The following is a 19,236-nucleotide window of genomic DNA, read 5'->3' on the forward strand; positions in this document are numbered from 1 at the left end:
GTGCTATGAAGTATCAAAATGCTCCCCATGAAGAAGGCAGTTGGGAGGTCATGTTACATTGGTTAGGCCATTTCTGGAGCATTGTGTGCAGTTCTGGTCTCCCTCCTACTGGAAGGATGTTATGAAACTTGAAAGGATTCAGGAAAGATTAAACAAAGATGCTGCACGAGTTGGAGGTTTTGAGCTATAAGGAGAGGCTGAATAGGCTGGGTTTTTTTCTCTGGAGCGTTGGAGATTGAGGGGTGACTTTATAAAACATTATAAAATCATGAGGTGCATAGATATAGACAACATTTTTTCCCCTGGGATGGTGGAGTCCAGAACTAGAGGGCATAAGTTTAGGGTGAGAGGGGAAAAGTTCAAAAGGAAACTAAGGGGCAACTTTTTCACACAGAAGGTGGTGCATGTATAGAATGAGCTGCCAGAGAAAGTGTTGGAGTGTGGTACAATTACAATATTTAAAAGGCATCTGGATGGGTGTATGAATAGAAAGGGTTTATAGGGATATGGACCAAGTACTGGCAAATGGGACTAGATTGGTTTAGGATATCTGTTTGGTGTGAACAAGTTGGACCGAAGGGTCTATTTCCATGCTGTATGTCTCTGTGACTCAATGAATATGAGAGAGACTTGCTCCTTGGTTCTTCACATATGGTTCTCCAAAGAGTCCATGCATGTCAGGACAATGTATGCCAACTCACCAGCCATTTTGAAATCATCTTGCCAGAATGAGAAACTACTTGGGTCAGATTATTTTGAGGACCAAAGTTTTGGGTCCTGTTGTGGGCAAGATTGGAAAAATGTGGTCCCAGAGGCCTTGAGACAGGATGCAATACTTAAAGAGCCAACAAAGGAAGAGAAAAGGGAAACCCAGTTACTGAAAAGTTGTTCAAGAAAAAGTTGTTCAGTTTTTTCTGGTGAGAATCCTAGATTGTCTCTGAGAACTCAAAGGTCAATTTGATAAATGAGACAGTTCTGGCAGAGAACCTATTTGAGGTAGCTCTCAACCTTGGTGTAGGATCAGTTATGCTTCAAGATAATGGTGCTGTTATGGAAGGTCCAGTTTTTATTTCACAAGAAAGCTTAACGAGCATCAAAAATGTACTTAGCCATTGAGAAAGAAGTTTTGAGTCTTGTCCTTGCCTTTCAACAATTTGATTTGTATGTGACCAGTTTTCCTGGGGGATGTATTAGTCTTTACCATCCACAACTTAGTAATATTTTTGAAAAGTATGGAATGAAACGCTTTAGGGTAATTGGCTACAATCAAGAATTGTGTAAAATGCAATGTAATTTCTGACCCTCTACCCAGATTTTAGATTAGATTACTTACAGTGTGGAAACAGGTCCTTTGGCCCAACAAGTCCACACTGACCCGCCGAAGCACACCCACCCAGACCCATTCCCCTACACCAAACACTACAGGCAATTTAGCATGGTCAATTCACCTGACCTGCACATTTTTGGACTATGGGAAGAAACTGGAGCACCCAGAGGAAACCCACACAGACACAGGGAGAATGTGTAAACTCCACATAGTCAGTCGCCTGAGGTGGGAATTGAACCCAGGCCTCTGGCAGAAGTGCTAACCACTGTGCCAACGTGCTGCCAATTTTGAAAAGGTAGATGGCCATGCTAAATTGCCCGTAGTATTAGGTTAGGGGTATGGGTGGGTTTCGCTTCGGCGGGTCGGTGTGGACTTGTTGGGCCGAAGGGCCTGTTTCTACACTGTAAGTAATCTAAAAAAAACTCCCAAATTCCACTACTTAAAGAAAATAATTCAATTTATTCCCTAACTCTAAACATTAAGCAACAACTATTTATAACTCAAAGCCTCCTTTCTCTTAAATGTTTGTTATCTGCCTCCCACTCTATAGCAATATACTGTTCCCATAAAAAACCCGTATTAAAATTACATCAGCTTAAGTTCAAAACCACACAGCGGCTGTCATTGTTGGTGTCTGTTTTCTCTTGGTTGAAGGTTTCCCTGCATCGTCTTCTGTCATTTACTGCAAAGATATTTCATGTGGAAAAGGTACCTTTGATAGAGAATATTTCAAAGGACAGAATCTCTCTAGATGGCAGTTACTCTTGGTCTAACTATCAAAATGTCTGCTTCTTTATAACCATAAAATCAGATTGTCTCATTGGTTTGAGATTGGCAAAAACAATAAATTCAAAATCGATTGGGTTTTCGTATTCTGGGGCATAATTTAAACTGTTTGCTTAAATTCAAACTGTTGTCAAAATAGCAACCAAAACTCAAGGTATCTTTTTCCACGCCAAATGTTACATATATTCAATTTTCCAGTACATTCTGAGACTGCTAGCTAGTCATATGACAAGTGCCTGCAAGCTCTCAGTGCAAAACTTCATTCACTCTCCCTTAAAGGTATAGGACACGCTTCAACTTCATAACAAAATGCAAACTTAAAAACTATGTGCTCTTTTAAATTCAACCAAGCACGCATTTATTCACAAATATTATGGATAAGAGGAATGTGACAAACTGCTTCCCAGGAACATCACGGGATATGAAACCTAGGCAAAGGAACAAAGCCAAAGGATCAAGAGTCCAAATGAAAATGAGTGGATGAGGTGATTTTCTCATGATTCTTTTGGTTTTTAGGCAATAATATTGCATTGTTATTGGCTGCAGAGACCCTCAAATTAGCAACTGGTTAGTTGGATCTTGGTGTTGTCATGAGTTAGAAGTTGTTTACTTTTTTTTCCAAATTCTTGCATTTTTTTTCCCAATCATAGGGGAAGAGAGTGATTTGGTGTTTATGTACATTTTTAGGGGTCTAAAAGTCTATTGGATCTCTTTTCCCATTTCAACAAAACTGCTCCTTACAACAAAAAGCTAGTGCTGGTCTGATATTATAGACTTCAGAACTTTGATAATTGTTCATGGACTGAATGAATCCACAAAAGGTAAGCTATTATACACAGCAGTAATTCTGTCTGGAATAAACTGTTAAGGAACAAAAACAAGCAGTTACACAGAGACTCAAGCAATTAGCCACGTCTTGGCGAGATGGCATAAACAGAGCGGCTTTGACACTTGATTGATAACTGGATGCTTTATCACCTCAAAAGGCAAGGACTACCATGCAGAAGAATCTAAGGAGTTAATCACAAGAAGGCAATGTCTTCATACAGACAGTGAAGGCCAAACTTAGCAAGGAACAGAGGAACTACTTTGACAAGGAAGCCAACTGCAGAGCTGCAGTAATTCAGATGAAAGGATGTTGAAGGAAATCATCAATATCTCACCTCAGGGACTGGAGGACAAAAAGTTGCATAAGAATCAAACACCAGAACTCCCCTTTTGGAGAATTTAAAAGAGCAATACTGCTCAACGATCAAACCCTGGAGACTTCCTTCCTTCCCCCTGCCCCCAGACTGACAACTGTTGATTGAAATGCTGGCCAGATTTCACCATTACTTGGGTTATAGGCTTATACTTTCTTACTTGAGGGGTATAATATTTGGTTGCTACCTACAACAAAGTTTGAATGATCGTTTCAGTGCTTGATTGTGAGATTTCTTCATAAATAACTGCCCTGAAGCTGCTGCTGATGCATGGGAGTCGTCCCGATGCAGCAGCTGGCACAGGGAAGGAGTCGCAGAGCATTGGTCAGTGCAGGGAAGCCTGTCCAGAATGGTGGCAGGCACAGGGAAGCAGTCCTGGAGCAGTGGCCAGTATGGGGAAGCAGCCCCGGAACAGCAAAGGGCACGGGGAAGAAGACCCGGAAAATGGCCAGCAGGGAGAAGCAGACCCGGATCAGCAGCCAGCACAGGGAGGCAGTCCCGGAAGAGTGGCCGGTATGGGGAAGCAGTCCTGGAATAGCAGCCAACAGGGAGAAGCAGTCCTGGAATAGCGGCTGGCATGGGGAAGTAGTCCCGGAATGGTGGCCAGCACAGTGAAGCGCCTCTGGAACAGTAGCCAGCATGGAAGAGCAGACCAGGATCAGCGGCCATCATGGGTAAGCAGCCCTGGAATAATGGCCAGCACAGTGAAGCAGTCCTGGAGCAGTGGCCGACATATGGAAACAATTTCAGATCAATGGCCAGTGCAGGGAAGCAGGTCCAGAAGAGTGTCCAATGCAGGGATGCCATCCGGAACATCGGCTGGCATGGGGAAGTTAACCAGGAGCTGTGACTGGCACGAGGAAGCAGTTCCAGAACTTTGGCCAGTGCAGGGAAAAGGTCCCGTGCAGCGGCTGCATGTGGAAGCAGTCTGGGAGCAGTGGCCAGCAAAGGGAAGCCATCTTGGAACAGCAGCTGGCACAGAGAAGCTGTCCCAGTGCAATGGCTGGATGTGAAAGCAATCCCAGAGCTGTTGATGGCACAGTGAAAGATCCATGATCAGTGGATGCCACAGGTAGCTATTCCAGATCAGTGCCCAATGCAGGAAGCAGGTCCGAAGCAGCAGCTGGCACGAGGAAGCAGTCCCAGAGCAGTGGCTAGCACAGAGAGCTGTCCCGGAGCAATGGCTGGCATGGGGAAGCAGTCCTGGAGCAGTGGCCAGCACAGGGAAACAGTCCTGGGAGGATGCCAGTGAAGAGAAAACTTACCTTGGAGAAGCTAAAAAGCCAGTGCAGAGCAGACTGGAGGCTTGCCGCAGCGCGGGGATTGTTGTTGGACTGGGGCCAGGTGCGGGCAGTCAGACCACACATGGAAACCCCTGTACTCAGCCATTGCAATGTAACATTTATTTGAATTTTTTTCTTCCTGACTGTACTGTCAATCCTTTAACAACATCTTATTTCAAACTTATTCTTTAAATATTACAAAGTAAGGCAACTACTTTTCTTTTTATTCCTCTTTATACCTGAGATTTGCACCAAGGTACATGTATCTAAGATGGCGCCATAAGAGGTGACATTACATATTGAACATCAAACAGAGAACAGCACAGCACAGTACAGGCCCTTCAGCCCTTGATGTTGTGCTGACCTTTTACCCTACTCTCAGATCAAACCGACATACTCTTCATTTTACTATCATCTATGTGCCTATCCAAGAGTCACTTAAATGTCCCTAATGTATCTGACTCTACTACCACCACTGGCAGTGCATTCCACACACCCACCATTCTCTGTCTAAAGAACCGACCTCTGACATCTCCTGTAAATCTTTCTCCATACACCTTAAAATTATGCCCCCTTGTGATAGCCATTTCTTCCCTGGGAAAGTGTCTCTGATTATTCACTCTATCTATGCCTCTCATCATCTTGTACACGACTACCAAGCCACCTCTCAAATATTTGCTCCAATGAGAAAAGCCCTAGCTCCCTTAACCTTTCTTCATAAGACATGCCCTCCAGTCCAGGCAACATTCTGGTAAATCTCCTCTGATCTTCTCTAAAGATTCAACATCCTTCCTAAAAGAAGTGACCAGAACCAAACACAATATTCCAAGTGTGGTCTAACCAGGCCTTTATAGAGCTGCAACATAACTTCGCGGCTATTAAACTCAACCCCCTGCTAATGAAAGCTAACAAACCATGCGCCTTCTTACAACCCTATCAACTTGGGTGGCAATTTTGAGGATCTATGGATATGGACCCCAAGATCTTTCTGTTCCTCCACACTGCCAAGAATCCTGACTTAAACTCTGTATAATGTACTCAAATTTGACTTTCCAAAATTATTTCACACTTTCCCATGTTGAACTCCATCTGCCATTTATCAGCCCAGTTCTGCTTCCTGTCAATGTCCTGTTGCAACCTACAACAGCCCTCCACACTATCCACCACTCCACCAACATTAGTGTAATCGGTAAACTTACTAACCTACCCTTCCACTTCCTCATCCAAGCCATTTATAAACATCACACAGCAGAGGTCCCAGAACAGATCCCACAGAATATTACTGGTCACCGAGTTCCAGACTGAATACATTATCTACCACCAACCTTTGCCTTCTATGGCTAACCAACTCTATATCCAGACAGTCAAATTTCCCTGTATCCCATGCCTCCTTACTTTCTCAGTGAGCTACCATTGGAAACCTCATCAAACGCCTTGCTAAAATCCATGAACATCACACCTACTGCTCTACCTTCGTTAACATGTTTTGTCACATCCTCAAAGAATTCATGATTTGGAATGCTGGTGTTGGACTGGGGTGTACAAAGTTAAAAATCACGCAATACCAGGTTATAGTCCAATGGGTTTAATTGGAAGCACACTAGCTTTCGGAGCATTGCTCCTTCATCAGGTGGTAGTGGAACTCAATAAGGCTTGTGAAGCATGACCTCCCTTCACAAAGCCATGCTGACTATCTCTAATCAAATGATAGTTTTCCAAGTAATCATAAATCCTGTTTCACAGAATTCTCTCCCAATAATTTGCCCACCACAGACATAAGACTGACTGGTCTGTAATTCCCAGCATTACCCCTATCCCTTTCTTGATCAAGGGAATAAAATTTGACACCCTCCAGTCATCTGGAACTACTCCAGTGGACAGTGAGGACATAAAGATCATCACCAAAGGCACAGCAATCTCTTCCTGTAGTAACCTAGGGTATATCCTGTCTGGCCCAGGAAATGAATCTATCCTTATATTTTTTCCAAAATTTTCAGCACATCCTCCTTCTTAAAATCAACCTGTTCAAGCATATCAATCTTTTTCACACTGTCCTTACAAATGTCAAGGTCTCTCTCAGTAGTGAATACTGAAGCAAAGTATTCATTCAGGACCTCCCCTATCTCCTTCCATCCCTGCGCTATCCCTTATCAGCTCTATCTTCACTCTGGCCATCCACTTGTTCCTCATATAAGTGTAGAACACCTTCAGGTTTTCCTTAATCCTACCCACTAAAGCTTTTTCATGCCCTGCTTCTAGCTCTCCTAAGTCAATTATTCAGTTCTTTCCTGGCTCCCTTGTACCCCCCTAAAACCCTGTCTGATCCTTGCCTCCTCAACCTTAAGTAAGCTTTCTTCTTCCTCTTGACTACATGTTCCACATCCCTTGTCACCTAAGGTTCTTTCGCCCTACCATCCCTTCCTTGTCTCAGTGGGACAAACCTGTCCAGCACTATCAGCAAGTGCTCCCTAAACACCTCCACATTTCTGTTGTGCATTTTCCTGAGAATGTGTGTTCCCCACTTAGGTATCCCAGTCCCTGCCTCATCACATTGTAATTCCCCCTCCCCCAGTTAAACACCTTCCCATGCCATCTGCTCTATATGAATATAGTAAAGGCCAGGGAGTTGTGATCACTATCACCAAAATACTTTCCCACCGAGAGATCTGACAGCTGGCCTGGTTCATTGCCAAGCACTATATGGCCTCCCCTCTAGTCAGCCTGTCGGCATATTCAGTTAAGAATCATTCCAGCACACACTTAACAAAAACTGGTCCATCCAAACTATTTGAACTGAGCAGGTTCTAATCAAAATTAGAGAAGTTACTTCTTTACCTTTCCAAAATTTGCCTCCCAATCTGCTCCTCTGTGTCTCTTTTGATATTGGGGAATCTATAGAAAACCCCCAATAAAGTGACTGTTCCTTTCCTGTTTCTGACTTTCACCCATACTGACTCAGTAGACTCCTCAACGATCTCCTTTTCTGCATCTGTGATACTATCCCTGATTAGTAATGCACTTCTACACCTCTTTTACCTCCCCACCCCCATCCCCACAATTCCTTTTGAAATATCTAAACCCTGGAACATCCAACAACTATTTCTACCTCCATGATATCTAAGTCTCTGTAATAAGCACAACATCATACTTCCAAGTACTGATCTATGCTCAAAGTTCATCACCCTTATTCCTGATACTTCTTGCGTTAAAATAGACACACTTCAACCATAACATAGACTGCAGCTTTACCCTGTCAACTGTCTATCCCTCCTCACAAACTTTCTGAATGCTGTATCTGGCTGTTCACTAGCTCCTCCATCCTTAGATCCTTAGCTCTGGTTCCCGCCCCACTGCCAAACTTATTAAACCCTAACAAATCTCCCGTCCAGGATATTGGTGCCCCTTGAGTTCAGGTGCAACCTGTCCTTCTTGCACACGTCCCACTTTCCCCAGAAGGTATCCCAACGATCCACATATCTGAAAACTTCCCTTCTACTTGAACCCAGAAGCCATGTGTTCATCTGCAATTGCTCTCCTGTTCCTATCCTCACTAGCCTGTGGCACCAGAAGCAATCCTGAGATTACTAATCTGCTTTTTCTGCCTTTTAGCTTCCAACCTAACTCCCAATATTCTCTTTTCAGGTCCTCATCCCTTTTCCTAGCTACGTTATTGCTACCGATGTGTACCAAACATTGTAAAAACTCCACAATACTTTTGTATTTCTGTACTTGAGTACACATGGCAATAAAGGATATTCTATTCTATTTGAATTAAGGTAACTTGTGGTGATTTACCCACTACACTTTAAAAAAAGTTTCCTTTTTTTAAATTCAAGCACACTTGGTGTCAGTTGGTCGCAAAGAAGTATTAAATTTCACTTCATCAAAATTATATGCTGTTGTGTAACCAATGATAGAACAGCATACAATCCACTTGGGGTGTCACGGTGGCTCAGTGGTTTGCACTGCTGCCTCACAGCACCAGGGTCCCAGGTTTGATTTCAGCCTCGGGTGACTGTCTGTGTGGAGTTTGTACATTCTCCCTATGTCCACGTGTATTTCCTCTGAGTGCTCTGGTTTCCTCCCACAGTCCAAAGATGTGCAGTTTAGGTGAATTGGTCATGCTAATTTGCCCATAGTATTAGGTGCATTAGTCAGAGGAAAGTGGATCTGGGTGGGTTACTCTTCGGAGGGTCGGAGTGGACTGGTTGAGCTGAAGGGCCTGTTCCCAAACTGTTGGGAATCTAATCTAATTTATACTTTGAGTTATTAAAAATAAACCGATTCTTTCTCTGCAATACAGTTGTCCATGCACCCATCTCCAACTTAGATTTCAAATAAAACATATGTAGCCTTTATATACTTCCACCCTTGAAAAGATGAAATGCAATTTAAAATATGTTTCATCACAAGGTAAACACAACATGTATCAACAAAACATTATTTTAATTTCCCTCACTCATTCTTTATCAAGGTTTTGTGCAATTTCTAGTTCTCAAATTTCTAACGTACCACAGCATCATTACATTCTTGACAGTGCATCTATATTTAAATGAAGCTTTATTTTAAAAAAATGAACAAGTATAGTATTACGAGGTTGAATTAACAAACGCAATTGAAATATTCTTGCATTTTGAGTTTAATTTTCTCCAGAAATGCCGAGGGGTCATGATCAGTGTACGTCAGTGCTTCTTTGTGATTGACAAAGATTGAAATTTCTAAATGAATAAGGGCCAGTAACAATCAGAGAATCTCTTTTTCTTCTGACATTGGTTTAAATTCTTAGAAAAGTGCCCTACTCACTTTACAATTTTCAATTCATTATCATTCAAAATGACTGGACATCAACTCCACAGAATTGTTGCAGCGTAAATGGAGGCTACTCAGCCCAGTGTGCTTGCAGCAGTTATATTACCTAATTTCAACTCCTGCCTATTCCCCGTATCCCTTCACACATTCTATTCAAAAGAATCATTGTTTACTGCCTGAATAGAATCTGCTTCCATCACATTTAAAGGCAATGCATTCTGTAACTTAACGAATCGCTGTTTGAAAAGCTCTTTTTCTCACGTCACCCTTGCCTCATTTGCACATCATGTTCAACATATACCCTCTTATTCCTTTTTCCTTTAAAGGCAGGTACAGCTCCTCACCATCTACTCTGCTTAGCCTGTTCATGATTTTGAAAACTTATATCAAATTTCTTCTCAGTCTTTATCTCTCCGGGGAGAACAGCCCCAAAATCTTCAATCTAGCCTCATAACTTAAGTTTCTCATCTCTGGAACCATTCTTGTAAAACACTTTTATACTCTCTCCAGTGCATTCACATCTTTTCTACAACATGATGCCCATAACTGTACACATTACTCAGTTGATGTCTAACAAGTGCCTTGTGTAAGTTCGATATCACATTCTTGCTCTTATACTCTATGCCACTATTAATAAAGCTGAGAACACTGCTTACCTTATTAACAGCTTTCTCCATCTGTGATTCTACCTTCAGGGATCTGTGCACACATTCACCCAGATCCCACTGTTCCTGCATTAGAATTGTATTCCACATCTTATTTTGTCTTGCAAGCTTCTTCATACAAAAGTGCATCACCTCACTTCTCTGCATTCAACATCACCGACCATTCCACCAACTTGCCATCGTCATTTTGAAGTTTCATACTGTCCTCATCACAGTTTATAATTCTTCCAAGTTTCATATCATCTGCACACCAAGATGCAGATCATTAATATATATCAAGGCAAGCAAGGATACCAAAACCAACACTGGGCAACTCCACTACAAATTTTCCTCTAGCCTGAAAAATATCCATTGATTATTATTCTCTGTCTCCTATCACTCAGCTAATTTTGTATTCATGTTTTATATCATGACCTGTAATTTTCTTTACACGTATCAACTAACACACTGCTAGTCATCAACTGTCACTTGGATTTATTACCATGCTATTTCTTTTCTGTCAACCAATTCTCAATCCATGCTAATATATTACCACCAATCCTATATGATTTAATTTTTCCCATTTGCCTTTCTTGCATGGGATCTTATCAAAAGCCTTCTGAAAATACCATTTTTGCCCTTTTCTATTCTACTAGTTGCATCCTCAAAAAAAACTACAGATGAGTTAAGCATTATTTCCCTTTCATACAGCCATATTGACTTTGTCCAGTTCTTCTAATGCTCGAAAAGTGTTCTTTTTTCACATCTTTTATAGTAAACTCGAGCTTTTAACCCACTGGTTATTTTAGGCTAATTGTATGTAATGATATTTTTCTCTCTCATTTTTCAAATTGTGGGATTATATTTTACAGTCTCCAATCTTCGGGAGCTGATGAGCATCTATAGAATTTTAGAAGATGGTCATCAATACATCCAATATTTCCAGGGCCATTTCCTTTAGTACTCTGAGATATAGAAACCAAGTTCTGAAGATTTGTCAGCCTTTAGCCTTATTTTCTCTAGCAGCTTTTTTTTTCAATGAATACTGATTTTCTTCATTACTTCCCCCTCGCTAGACCCTTGGTTCCTAATATTTCTGAAAAATTATTTGTCTCTTTTGAGAAGGTAGATCCAAAACATACATTCAATTTTTCTATTATTTTTTTGTTTTTCATTTCTGTGGGAAAGGATTTATATTTGTCTTAAGACTAGAAAAAAAATAGGAGGAGCGTATTCAGCCCCTTGAGAACACTCAGCCATTCAATAGGATCACGACTGATCCAACTCTCCGCATATCAACTTTTTTTTTATTTTCCTGTAAGCTTTGATTCCCTTAATAATCAAAGATCTATCTATCTCAACCTTAAATATACACAAGAACTCTGCCCTACCACTCTCTGTGGAAACAAGTTCCAAAGACTCACAACCCTTTCAGAGAAGAAATTCCTCCTCAGCTCAGTCTTAAATTGGCAGCCCTTTATCCTGAGACAATGCCCTTTGACCGTAGGCACTTCCATTAGGGAATCACCCTCTAAGCATTTGTCCTAAATGTTTCAGTGAGATCACCTCTCATTCTTCTTTGAGTAAAGTCCCAACCTGTTTGGCCATTGTTCATAAGACAGTCCCTCCATATTGAGGATCATCCTAGTGAACCTTCTCTGAACTGCTATCAATGAAATGATATCTTTCCCTAAATAAGGGGACTAAAACTGCCCACAATACCTTGTGCATTTGCAATAAGACTTCCCTACTTTAATATTCCAAATCCCTGGAAACAAGGCTCAACATTCCATTAGCCTTCCTGATTATCAATTGCACCAATGTGCTAGCTATCTGTGTTTCATGCACAAGTACCCCCCAGGACACTTTGTATAGCAGCTTTTTGTAATTTTTCTCCATTTAAGCAATACCCTGCCCTTTTGTTCTCCCTTCCAAAGTGAACAACTTCATGTTTTCCCACATTGTATTCCATTTGCTAGTTTTTTGCCCACTTACTTAATCTATCAGTATCTATCTATAAGCTGTTTGTATCCATCTTGCAGTATCCCTTTCCACATATTTTGTGTCATCTGCAAATTTAATTACATTTTGTTTGCTTATTTCCTCCAAACCATTAGCATATATTGTAAACAGTTTCAATCTCAGCTCTGCTCCCTGTGGAATCCCACCGGTGACAATTTAGCAACCTGAAAAAGAATCCCTAATCCCTACTTGCTGTTACCTTTCATGTCCATTAGCCGATTTTCTATGCCAATATGCAATCTCCAGCACTGTGTGCTCTTACCCTTTGACTTCATCTTGTTGAACATCTTCTGGAAGTCCACAACTGGTTCCCCTCTATCCACTCTGGTTGAGGCTTCCTCAAAAATCTCTAATAAATTAGCCAGGCATGATCTCCCTTTCATGAGGCCACGATGACTCTAACTTGATTATATTATGGTTTTTCAAATATTCTGCTCTTACTTCCTCAATAATTGATTCCAATACTTTTGCAGAATAGATGTTTGGCTAATCAGTATATAGTTACTCTCCTTTTGGCCATCTCCCTTTTGGAATAACATTCCCACTTTTTTTTTAGTTTTTAATCAGCAAAATATTTCTCCAATTTACCTTTAATTTTATAATGGTCAAATTAGCAGTTATTGTCAAACAATAAATTCTATGCTTTCTTCTGATGTTTTTCTTTGTTTTGTGCTGAATCCTCAATCCTGGGCTTCAATTTATCCTGTTTAAAGACCTTGAAAACTATGAAACAAAGAAAATCAAAAAGCACCTCTTCCCCATTTACCAAATTCCCAACCTGATCCGAAATCCCAGAAATATATACACTCTCAGACTATGCCTCACCACAAATATGATGGCTTGTTACTGACCATGAGAAACTGACTTATCTTCAATAATCTTTTTCTCTTTGCTTATCAATAGAACCTTTTCCAGCCAGGCTTTTTTTTGTAAGTTTTACTCTCCTATTCTTTTCCCCTTCTTGAACAATCTTTTTGTTCTCTTTTGTTGAACTCTAAATTACTGTCAGTTTGTTACCTTTTCTGAAGATTTTGTATGTCTCTTCTTTGGATCCCTAATACTATCCCTAAGTTCTTTTGTAAGCAATACTTGAACCATCTTTCCCAATTTATTTTTGCACTAGATAAGAATTATTGTTGTAATTCATTCAAGCATTTCTTAAATATTAGCTATTGTCTATCTAATCCCAATCCTTTTGGGAAAGTTCCCCAATTCATCATTGCCAACTCATGCTTCATACTTTTGTAGATTCCTTGATTTAGATGTAGAACCTGATTTTTGACTTCAACTTCACTCCCCAACTTAATGAAAAATTCTGTAACTTTATGGTCACTTTTCCCCGTAGACTCTGCACAAGAGGATTGTTAATTCATCCTTTCTCATTGCACAAAACCCAGTCTGAGACATGTTGCTGTTTAGTTGGTTTCTCAACATACTGGTGTAAAAAAAAACACATATACATTGCAGGAAACACCCTTCCACAGTATTATTGTGAGTTTGATTTGTTCAATCTATATAAAGATTAAAATCACCCATGATTACAGCTGTACCCTTATTGTAGGCATGTCTAATCTCTTGTTACATGTTTTTCCTTACATCTCCACTATTGTTTGGGGCCTACAGACAATCCCTACCAATGTTTTCTGCTTCTTATCTCTACCAATACAAATTCTACATCATGATTTTCTGATTCAATATCCTTCCTGAGTATTGCATTGAATGATCCTTTACTAATAATGCTGCTCATCTCCTTTTATTATTCCTTCCCTTTTAAATATTGAAAACCCCTGAATGTTCAGTTCCCATCCTTGATAACCCTGCAGTCATGATTCCATAATTGCAATTATACTTAGGTCTATCTATTTGCACTGTTAGTTCATGTAGCTTACTTTGAATATTCTGCACACCAAGCTAAAATGCTCTTATGCTTGTCTTTTTAGCCTTATAATCACCTTAGCTTTATTTTGTGCAATGGCACCATTTGTTTCTTGTCTGCTTTTTTGCTTTCTACTTGTACGTTTTTTTACTTTTGTGTACATTCTTGTTTCATCCTTCTATGCCTCCCTGTTCAGGTCCCCATCCTCCTGCCATTCTACTTTAAACCCTCCCATCAATATTACCAAACAGACCCTGAGGACATTGGTCATGGTTATGCCCAGATGCAACCAGTCCTATTTGTATTGGTCCCATCTTTCCCAAAATAGCTCCAATGTGCCAGGACCCTGCATCCCATCCACCTACACCATTTCTTCAGCTACATATTCACCTAATACATACTATTATTTTGATGTTGGCTAGCACATAGTGCTGGTAGTAATCTTGAGATTAAAAGTAGGACTTCAAAAACACTAAATAAATGTCCTGACTATCTATACTCAACTTGTTGATCCTCATCTTTTTTTTAGGCTTTGTCACCTAACCAATATGCACTGCTATCACTGCCTGTTCACCCTCCCCTTTAATGCCCTGCAGCATCTTTGAGACATCATTGACACTGGCACTGGGAGGCAACATACCATCTTAGTGTCTGTCTTGTGGCCACAGAAATGCTTGCCAGAAATGCTATCCCCTTACTAATGAATTTCCTATTACTTTAGCCTTGTGATCCCTCTTCCCTCCCTCTCATGCAATCTTTGGTACATGGATCTAGCTCCTCCTCTTTCTCCCTGACAAGTTGTCTTCCCTAACATTATCCATGATGGTATATCTATTTGCCAGACTGCTGAGCTTATATCTGATCTGTGCAATCGCTTATCCTTGTTTGTCACTAACTGATTATGCTGTTTAGCGTGCAAGTAATCCTATTGTGTAGGTTCACCAGATCGACACCTTACTTATAGGTAGGCCAGGTGCTGTTCTTGGTAAGCCCTCCTGCACTTTTCATTGAGCCAGAGTTGATCCCATGGCTTGAAGACATTGGTAGGGCAGGGGTTATATTATGTCATGAGGTTTCAGGTTGTGTTTGAGTTAGATTCTACTACTACTTGAATGCACAGTGCCTCATGAATGCCCAGTCTTGAGTTAATGGATTTGTTGGAGGTCTATCCCATTTAGCACAATGGTAGTATCACATAACATGATAGAAAATATTCCTCAATGTGAAACTGTGACTTCATCACGACAAGGTGGTGGTATCATTCATTGATACTGCAATAGACAGATGCATCTATGTCAGATAAATTTATCAGACTAAGGTCAAGTATTTTTTCCTTCATGTTGGTTCCCAGACCACCAGCTACAGAATTAGTCTAGCAGCTATGTCCTTTTGGACTCAGCCAGCTTCGTCAGTACTAGTGGTGTTAAACATTGAACTCACCCATTCAGAATATATTCTGTGCCCTTGCTCCCTCAGTGCTTCCTCTAGGTGATGTTCAACATGAAGACGTATGATTCATCAGGTGAGGAGATGGGTGATTCAGCAGGAAGCTTCCTTGCCCATTTTTCAACTGATACTGTCAGACATCATACAGTCTGAAGTCAATGCTGAGGACTCCCAGCGCAACTCCCTCTGACTGGATATAATGCACTGCCACCTCCGGTTGGTCTGACTTGCCAGTGTGAAAGAACATGTCCATTGATTGTATTGGTGCTGTCTGGAATGTTGTATGGAGCACATAATTCTGTGAGTATGACATTTGGATAAGTAAATGACTAGGAGAGGGTTAGAGGGATATGGGCCAAATGCAGGCAAATGGGATTAGTTCAGTTTCGGATATCTGGTTAGCACAACAGGTTGACCGAAAGATCTGTTTCTATGCTGTATGATTCTATGACTCTATCTGACGGCATCCCTATCAGGAAAGAGTAAAGAACTGTATTACTCTTTTCATCACAGCTTTAACTGAAACTGTCCTTAAGAGAATAACTTCTGGAAATCATATTGCAATTTTTAAAAAAAATCACAAGTTGTAGGTGTTGCTGGTTAGACCAGCATTTTTTGCCTGTCCTTATTGTGCAGAGTGCAGTTTATAGTCAATCACATTTCTGTGTGCTTTAAAACATATGTAAGTCACTAGGTACATTTAGTAGATTTTCTTCCCTTAAGGACATTGGCGATCAGTTGGGGTTTTACAGTAATTGTCAGGAGTTATATGGTCCCTTTTAAGGTAGCTCTTCACTTTTTCTCAATTAAAATTCCAAAATTTACCGAAGTATGATTTGAACTCATGCCCCCAGAACATTGGTCTGGTTTTGTGATCTATATTATACATTCATATCCACAACTGTAAGATTATACTGGTGTCTTGCTTTTCTGTTCAATAATGTAATACAGTCATAAATCTTAGAGATAAATCTTAGCATGGAAACAGACCCTTCTGTCCAACTTGCCCATACTGACCAGATTTCCCAACCCAATCTAGTCCCACCTGCCAACACCTGGTCCATGTCTCTCCAAACCCTTCCTATTCATATACCCATCCAGATGTCTTTTAAATATTGCAATTGTACTAGCCTCCATCATTTCCTCTAGCAGCTCATTCCATACATGTACATCTGTGTGAAAAATTTGCCCCTTAGGTCTCTTTTATATCTTTCCCCTCTAACTCTAAACCTATGCTCTCTAGTTCTGGACTCCCCACTCCAGGAAAGAGACTTTGTTGATTGATACTATCCATGCCCTTCATAATTTTATAAACCTCTATAAGGTCATCCCTCATCCTCCAACACTCCAGGGAAAACAGCCCCAGCCTAATCAATCTCTCCCTATAGCTCAAATCCTGCAATCCTGGCAACATCCTTGCAAATCTTTTCCGAATCCTTTCAAGTTTCACTACATCATTCCGATAGGAAGGAGACCAGAACTACTCGCAATATTCCAAAAGTGGCCTAACCAATGTCCTGTACAGCCACAACATGACCTCCCAACTCCTGTACTCAATACTCTGACCAATAAGGGAAAGTGTATCAAACACCTTCTTCACTATTCTATCTACCTGCAACTCCACTTTCAAGGAGCTATGAACCTGCACTCCAAGGTCTCTTTGTTCAGCAACACTCCCTAGGACCTTACCATTAAGTGTGTAAATCCTGCAAAGATTTGCTTTCCCAAAATGCAGCACCTTGCATTTATCTGAATTAAACTCCATCTGCCACTTCTCAGCCCATTGGCCCATCTGATCAAGATCCTGTTGTAATCTGAGGTAACCTTCTTCGCTGCCCACTACACCTCCAATTTTGGTGTCATCTGCAAACTTACTAACTGTACCTCTTATGCTCACATCCAAATCAATTACATAAATGATGAAAAGTAGTGGACCCAGCACCGAACCTTGTGGCACTCCACTGGTCACAGGCCTTCAGTCTGAAAAACAACCCTCTATCTTCTACCTTTGAGCCAGTTCTGTATCCAAATGGCTAGTTCTCCATGTATTCCATGAGATCTAACCAGTCTCCCATGGGGATCCTTGTTGAATGCCTTACTGAAGTCTACATAGATCACATCCACACCGCTCTGGCCTCATCAATCCTCTTTGTTACTTCTTCAAAAAACTCAGTCAAATTTGTGAGACATGATTTCCCACACACAAAACCATGATGACTATCCCTAATCAGTGCTTGCCTTTCCAAATACATGTACATTCTGTCCCTCAGGATTTCCCTCCAAAAGCTTGCCCACCACCAACGTCAGGCTCCCTGGTCTATAGTTTCCTGGCTTATCCTTACCTCCCTTCTTAAATAGTGGCACCACATTAGCCAACCTCTAGTCATCTGGTATTTCACCTGTGACTATCAATGATACAAATATTGCTGTAAGGGCCCAGCAATCACTTCCCTAGCTTCCCACAGAGTTCTAGGGTACATCTGATCAGGGTCTGGGGATTTATCCACTTTTATGTGTTTCAAGAAATAAAGCAGTTCCTTCTGTGTAACATTGACGTTTTTCAAGATGTCACAAGTTATTTTCCTACATTCTATATCTTCCATGTCCTTTTCCACAGTAAACACTGATGCAAAATATTGTTTTAGTATCTCCCTCATCTCCTGTGGCTCCACGCAAAGGCCGCCTTGCTAATCTTTGAGAGGCCCTATTCTCTCCCTAGTTACCCGTTTGTCTTAACATATTTGTAAAATCCCTTTGGATTCTCTGAACTCTATTTGCCAAAGCTATCTCAAGTCCCCTTTTTGCCCTCCTTGTTTCCCTCTTAAGTATACTCCTACTGCCTCCATACTTAGATTAGATTACTAGATTAGATTAGATTACTTACAGTGTGGAAACAGGCCCTATGGCCCAACAAGTCCACACCGACCCACCGAAACGCAACCCACCCATACCCCTACATTTACCCCTTGCCTAACACTAGGGGCAATTTAGCATGGCCAATTCACCTGACCCGCACATCTTTGGATTGTGGGAGGAAACCGGAGCACCCAGAGGAAACCCACGCAGACACGGGGAGAACGTGCAAACTCCACACAGTCGCCTTAGGTGGGATTTGAACCCGGGTCTCTGGCACTGTGCGGCAGCAGTGCTAACCACTGTGCCACCGTGCCGCACCGTGCTTAGAATACTCTTCTAAGTATTCACTTGATCTAGCTTGTCTATACCTGACATATGCTCCCTTCTTTTTCTTAACCAAACCCTCAATTTCTTTTGCCATCTAGCATTCCCTAGCAACACTCTGCTGACTGGTTCTTAACACTGGCATTGGCATTAAAAATACCAGATTGATTGTTTATTGTCATTTACTCACTACCTGACATGTAGGTACAACATCATATCTAACATGGCCTGGGAGAGTTATTTCATCCAATCACACACTTCTCAGCTCATTATCTATGCAAGTGAGATGTTGCACAATTTGCTCAGCAAATTCTGTAGTGAGTGAACCAGAAGTTATCATCAATGACGAGACCTTCTAGGTTTGAAAGCTCTGGCACCATATTTAAAAGTCAGTACATCAGGTGTTGAAAGTCAAAATCTGCCACAGTTTTGGATGCTCCAACAATAGAAGAGATATCATTAAATGTGTCTTTGTGAATCCTTTCTTCATTAAATGAGCACTGCAAACATTGCTGGACTGGATCATGGGAAAACAGGACATCCTCCTCCCAGTGAATAGAATCAGGAGGAATCGCATCACATCTATCTGACCTCACTGTGATAGCAGCACAGATCAGAGCAATTGAATCCCACAAAAAGGATGGCAAATTCTGCCAGAGAA

The sequence above is a fragment of the Hemiscyllium ocellatum genome, chromosome 10 (genome assembly GCF_020745735.1).
Source record: "Hemiscyllium ocellatum isolate sHemOce1 chromosome 10, sHemOce1.pat.X.cur, whole genome shotgun sequence".
In the NCBI taxonomy this organism is placed as follows: Eukaryota; Metazoa; Chordata; class Chondrichthyes; order Orectolobiformes; family Hemiscylliidae; genus Hemiscyllium; species Hemiscyllium ocellatum.